This window comes from Canis lupus, chromosome 23 (assembly GCF_003254725.2).
Source record: "Canis lupus dingo isolate Sandy chromosome 23, ASM325472v2, whole genome shotgun sequence".
In the NCBI taxonomy this organism is placed as follows: Eukaryota; Metazoa; Chordata; class Mammalia; order Carnivora; family Canidae; genus Canis; species Canis lupus.
The window spans coordinates 40510391-40517445 of NC_064265.1; positions in this window are offsets into that span (position 1 = coordinate 40510391).

Sequence of the window (7055 nt, forward strand, 5' to 3'; positions counted from 1 at the left end):
ATGAAAAACTAAATATAGGTGCTATTCCTGTGCCTTTTTCTATGGTTTGAAACCATGCCAAGTAATCTAAAGTTCTATATTGCTACCTTCCCCCAAATACAACCAAGTAATAACATTTAAAATGTTTTTGAAAACTATAAATAAATATCTCAAATAATAGAAGATAAATTTTGTTTTAGAGAGAATATGACAAGAATATAATTTAATTTTCTACCTTTTAATAGCAGTTAGGTATTAATCAAATTATGGTAGGAAAAAGATGCCTTTGGAACACCTGGGTGGCTCAGTGATTGTCTACCTTTGGCTCAGGTCATGATCCCAGGGTCCCAGTCCCACATAGAGCTCCCCAGGGGAGCCTGCTTCTCCTTTTCCTTGTGTCTCTGCCTCTCTCTCTCTGTATCTCTCATGAATAAATAAATAAAATCTTTAAAAAAATACCTTCAACGGTTTTAACCCTTCAGTTAAGATATGGTTTATTTTATAACTTATAAAAAAGTAAGCTATATCCTCTTATGAACAATGTACAATAGAGACAAGTTTTGGAACTTCCCCCATAGTAAAATGAATACTATGCAATTGAAATTTAAAAGTTACTGAAATGTCCTAGAGGAAAAAAGTTATAGAAAAATAAAGATATTTCATAATAGAAGTGTTGGTTTTGCCTCCATGATATAGTAAACTCTGCATAGGGTTACTAATGGAAGAAAAAAGCTTAGTTTTTGTTTGTTTTTTTTTTTTTTTAATGATTCTTTTATTCATGAGACACACAGAGAGAAGTGCAGAGGCCTAGGCAGTGGGAAAAGTGGGCTCCTTGCAGGGAGCCCAATATGGGACTCGATCCCAGGACCTCAGGATCATGCCCTGGGCCAAAGGTAGACGCCCAACCGCTGAGCTACCCAGGCGTCCCAAAACTTAGTTTTGAGTGACAAAAAAAGAAATCAGGATACAAGCAGACCAAGAGTATTTGGTGCTCAAGCCCCATGAATTAGTGCATTTTTTTCTTTACTTTTTCTTTACTTTGTGCTTTTCTCTCTGTTCTGATCTCTAAAATGTGGTTCAAAGTCCAAGGTAGAAGATGAAGATCTATTCTCAGTTCTTCATACTAGGTAACAGGAAAAAGATGGGGAAGGAGGAAAAGACCTTTTATGAGATTTCCTAGAAGCTGATGCACAGCACATTCATGTATGTGCCAACGACCAGAACTTAGTAACCAGGCCATAAGACAAAGATCTGCAGTTAAAGCTAACACCAGATATTCTAGGACCAGAGACAAGAACAAATACCGAAGTAGGCAATGAGCAGCCTCTGCAATAACATGTTTAGTGGAAAAAAAAAAAAAAAAAACAAACTAAACAACAACAAAAAACTCCAAAATCATCCACAGTATAGCCATATTGTTTATTTAGGGCATTTAACCTCAGAGGACCTGATCTCAGGGATTATTCAAAAGAAATATGTGTGCCATTATATTAGCCTTCCTAGTAAGAGAGCCTAGTATGCTGTTCAGCATGATTAAAGTCAGCCACAGTAAGGAGGCTTATTTGAAGCATGAAAGCTAGAATTGTTGTATAAACTCCTTAGAAATTTTAAGGATTACTTTTAAAAAACTCAACATATCAATCATAAGGAAATTTATAGCTATGAATGAACAGTAAACTTTAATTATGAAATTCTACATATACATTTAATTTTCACCCATGCACACAAACTTTTATTTTAAGTCTACTGGCTGATAGGAATGGGAGAGAGAAAATGTATATTGTGTTCCTTAACAGAAATAAAAAGTTGTAGTACTGGCTATTTATTGGTCATCTATATTTTGCTACACTACTAAATGCTTCACATACATTTATCAAATTATCATCTTTAACAACACCGAGAGCTAAGTATTATGTTTCTCTTACAAATAAGAGCAGTAAGGTAAAGAGGGGTTGAACATTTTCATAAAATGGGAATGCTGTGCCTCTAAGACAACAGTCTCACCTACGAGTAAAAAGGACACTTAATGCCTCAAAATTTTGAGTACTAACACCTAAAGGTATTATTAAAAAATAATTTGCAGAATGCCTGAGTGGCTCAGCAGTTAGGCATCTTTGGCTCAGGGTGTGATCCTGGAGTCCCAGGATCGAGTCCCACATCGGGCTCCCTGCATGGAGCCTGCTTCTCCTTCTGTCTGTGTCTCTGTGTCTCTGTCTCTCTGTCTCTCGTGAATTTTATTTATAAATAAATAAAATCCTTGGAAAAAATAATTTGAGGACTTGAACTCAATTGGCAAAAATGAACTAGTTCTTTCAAACAATGTAAATGCTAAAGGCATAATTTAGAGAATTGTCTTTACTAGAGGAAATATGAATTGTGAAGGTTTTTCACTGAAATCTAAAAAAAATGAAATAGATATACTAGGACTTTTTAACTTTCAGAAATTTTATGCTTTTTTTATTGAACTGGAAATTGAGGGGAGAAAATTCATTTACTGAGTCTTACAGCAAGGCTATTTCAGAGAATGAATGAGAAGTGTGTGTATGAAAATTGAAAATAAAATGCAAATGTAGCAAAAGTATACAATTTAGTTTGATTACAGTATAGGTCAGCTTGGCAGATGAGCTGCTTGAAATAGATGATCAAGATTGTGTGAGTTAATTCTGTGGCATGCTGAGACATAACTGGCAGTGTTTCTAATGCCCTGCACCAGGAAGCGCATAATTACTGCTGTTATTATGGAGGATGTGAATGTGGTCTCCTAGCAATATGCTAAACACCCGCTTTTGAGTACTTAAAGTGCTTCATCTCCAATTGGTAAAGGTTTTATTCATCTGGAAAGCAGCAAATAAAAAGTTGTAAAATTGCTATTTAAGTCATATCTATAATTAATATTTAAAACATTTAGACATATATAATTTAATACTGATTTTTAAGTTTAATTCCTAGTGAGTGAGTGATAAAGGGAACATTTATCTTATAGGTAGGGCAGTCTTATGCTTTGTCAGTGCCTCTAATCTCTTGTAGGAATTTTAGGATTTTTATTTTATTTTATTTTATTTTATTTTATTTTATTTTATTTTAATTAATTAATTTATTTATTTATTTATTTATTTAGATGAGGATTTTTAGACTTAGGAAGAATGAATATTTTCTTCTGGGATGAAAGTCGTCAGGAATATCTTTACCTATTAATAATAATAACAATAACAGTAGTAAATGTAACTGTTTATTCTTTCTCAATTTTAAATATCTCCTGGTCAATAATACTCAGGTTAAGGGGAAAGTGTCCTCTCGTTTTGAGGCTTACATGTATAAATTATTCATGTCTTCCACAGGAAAGATAGAGAAATCCTCTGAAAGAATCCATGATTTAGTAACTTAGCTATCACAAATATTTTAGGCTATGTAACTCACATTAACAGCTGTTTCTTATTCTAATGTATAAAAATATTGAAAAAATCATTGCCAAGATGCCTGTCAAAGAGATTTTTCTGTGTTTTCTTCTAGTTTTATAATTTTCAGTTTTTAAAATCTTTAATCCATTTTGAGTTAATTTTTTTAAGTGGTAAAAACAAGGGCTTAGTTTCATTTTTTACATAGAATATTCAATTTTCCCAGGGCCATTTATTGAAGATAGACAGTCTTCTCTCCACTGAGCAGTACTGGCTTCATTGTCAAATATTGGTTGACTATATATGCATGGGCTTATTTCTGTGCTCTCCATTCTATTCTAGTGGTTTATTTATTTTTATGTTAGTATCATTTCTGTTTTATGTTAGTACCATACCATACCAAGCTTCATATATAGCTTGAAATTAGGAAGTGTGATGCTTTCCACTTTGTTCTCTCTCAGGATTGCTTTTACTAGTTAGGGTCTTTTGTGGTCCCAAATGAATTTCAGGATTGTTTTTCCTACCTCTGTAAAAAGTGCCATTCGAATCTTGATAGGGACTGCATGGAATTTATAAGTGGCTTTGGGTAGTATGGATATTTTAATATTATTCTGATCCATGAGCATGGGATGTCTTTCTGTTTATATGTGTCTTCTTCAGTTTCTTTTATCGTTGCTTTTCAGTTTTCAGTTTGTAGATCTTTCACCTCCTTGGTTAAATTTATCCCTCATTTTTAAATTATTTTTGATGCTACTATAAATGGGATTGTTTTTTAATTTCTTTTTCAAATAATTTTTTGTAGTGTTTAGAAATGTAACATTGTTTTGTATGTTGATTTTGCATGCTGCAGTTTTACTGAATTCATTCACTAGTTCTAAGAGGTTTTGTGTGTGTGTGTGTGTGCAGAGGGGTTTCTTAGGATTTTCTATACATAATATGTCACTTGCAAACAGAGACAGTTTTCCTTCTTCCTTTCCAATTTGAATATTTCTTTTCCTTGCTTAATTTCTCTGTATAAATTTCCATTAGTATATTAAAAAGGAGTGGTGAGAGATGTTCCTTTCTGAGCAGGAAAGCTTTCTACCTCTCACCATTTAATATGATGTTAGTGTACATATACACTCTCTATATATAGTTTTGATGTATGTCCATTCTATGCCCAATTTGTTTAGTTTTTATCATAAAAGAATGCTGAATTTTGTTAAATGCAATTTTCTGCCTCTATTGAAATGATTATATAATTTGTATCCCTCATATTATTAATGTGATATATCATATTTGTCAATTTGTGTATATTGAACTGTCCTTGCATCCCAATAGTAAATCTTGCTTGATTATGAATGCATGATCCTTCTAATGTGCTTTTCAGTTCTGTTTGCTAGTATTTTGTCAAGAAATTTTGCATCTATATTCATCAGAGATATTGACTATAGTTTTCTGTCTTGTGGTGGTTTTATCTGACTTTCGTCTGAAAGCAACACTTGCTGGCCACAAAATGAATTTGAAAGTATTCCCTCTTCTATTAATTTTTTTGGAAGAGTTTAAGAAAGATTGGCACTAATTCTTCTTTAAACGTTTGGTAGAATTCACCTGTTAAACCATCTAATTCTGGGCTTTTCTGTGTTGGGAAGTTTTTGGTTGCTTATTCAAACTTCTTATACATTATTTATCTAAACTGTTCAGATTTTCTATTTCTTTATGATTCTGCCTCGGTAGGTTGCATATTCTTGGACTTTATCAATTTCTTCTAAATTATCCAATTAGTTGGCATATATTTTTGATACCAGAGAGCTTAGTCTTGTCTCCTGGAGTCAAAGAACAAATCTGGCAGACAAAGGAGAGTGAGTAAAGCAATGGAAGTTTATTAAGTAAAGATACAGAGAAAGCTCTCAGAAGGGGTTCCTGATAGGGTTGCCACTGAGGGCTTGTAGGGTTGGTCTTTTATTGAAGCCACCCAGAGAACCTAAATTCTTTTAACGTATCTATTGATATCACCATTGAGTAAGGACTAGTGCGGACATCTTTAATGGCTTACTTACTCTTTAGGATCTGGTAATTCTTTGTTGGTCACAAGCAGCTGTTATAAGGACCCCATTTCTGGCACCTGGGACAGGAGGTCTGGTTTATTTCTCTCTGGTTTCCTTTCATCTCCACATTTTGGGATTTTTCTGAGCCTGATTCCATGGTCCCCTAGTTAGTCCCATTTGTCCCTAACTCATTTTTAGAAGTCTCTTATGATTCTTTGTATTTCTATGATATTGTTTATAATATCTCCTTTTTCATTTCAGATTTTATATTTGATTTTTATTTTTTTCTTACTTTAGCTAAAGGTTTGTTAAATTTGTTTATCTTTTTAAAAAGCAGCTCTTAGTTGCGTTTTTTTTCCTATTTCTCTCCTCTTTATTTCGTTTATTTCTGCTGTAATCTTTATTGTTCTTCTGCTAACTTGAGCTTAATTTTTTTTGCTAGTTCCTTGAAATGTAAGGTTACATTGTTTATTTAAGATTTTTCTTTTAATGAATTTATAGCTATAAATTTCCATCTTAGAACTGCTTTTGCAGCATCTCATAGATTTTCTTATATTGTATTTCCATTTTTGTGTGTTTGAAGACTTTATTTTTAATTTCCAATTTGATCTCTTCTTTGACCCACTGGTTATTCAAGAGCATGTTGTATGTTGTTTAGTATCCTCGTGCTTGTGAATTTTCCAGTTTTCTTTTTTTTTTTTTTTTTTTTAATTTTCCAGTTTTCATCCTGTTACTGATTTTTAGTTGCATACCATCTGGTAGGTAAAAATAGTATGATTTTCATTCTTCTTTCCATTGCTAAGGTTTGTTTTGTGATTCAAGATATTACTTATCCTGGATAGTGTTTCATGTGCACCTGACAAGAATGTGTGTTCTGTTGCTGGTGGATGGAATGTTCTGTGTATGTCTGTTAGGTACATTGATCCGTGGTATAGTTCAAGTTTAATGTTTGTTTATTGATTTTTTTTCGTTTGGATGATCTATTCATTATTGAAAGTGAGCTATTAAAGTCTCCCAGTGGGATGCCTGGGTGGCTCAGTTAGTTAAGAGTCTGCCTTCAGTTCAGGTCATGATCTTAGGGACCTGGCATCCAGCCCTGCATCTGGATCCTTGCTTGGCAGGGAATCAGCTTCTCCCTCTTCCTCTGCCTCCCATCCCCCCTACTTCTGCTCTGTCAAATAAATAAATAAATAAATAAATAAATAAATAAATAAATAAATTAATTTTAAAAGATCTTATTTATTTATTCGAGAGAGAGAGAGAGAGAGGCAGAGACACAGGCAGAGGGAGAAGCAGGCTCCATGCAGGGAGCCTGATGTGGGACTTGACCCGGGGTCTCCAGAATTATGCCCTGGGCTGAAGGTGGTGCCAAACTGCTGAGCCACCCAGGCTGCCCCAATAAATAAAATTAAAAAAAAATTCCTCACTGTTATTGCATTTATGTCTATTTCTCCTTTCAGATCTGTTATATTTGCTTGCTACCCTTAGGTACTCTGACATTTGGTGTGTATATATAATTATAATTGTTATATCTTCTTGATGAATCAACCATCATATCCCTACATAATGACCTTCTTTTTCTCATTACAGTTCTTGACTTTTCTTTCTCTTTCTAATATTTTGGTCACAGGCAACCTTGCAAGACTGCTCCAGA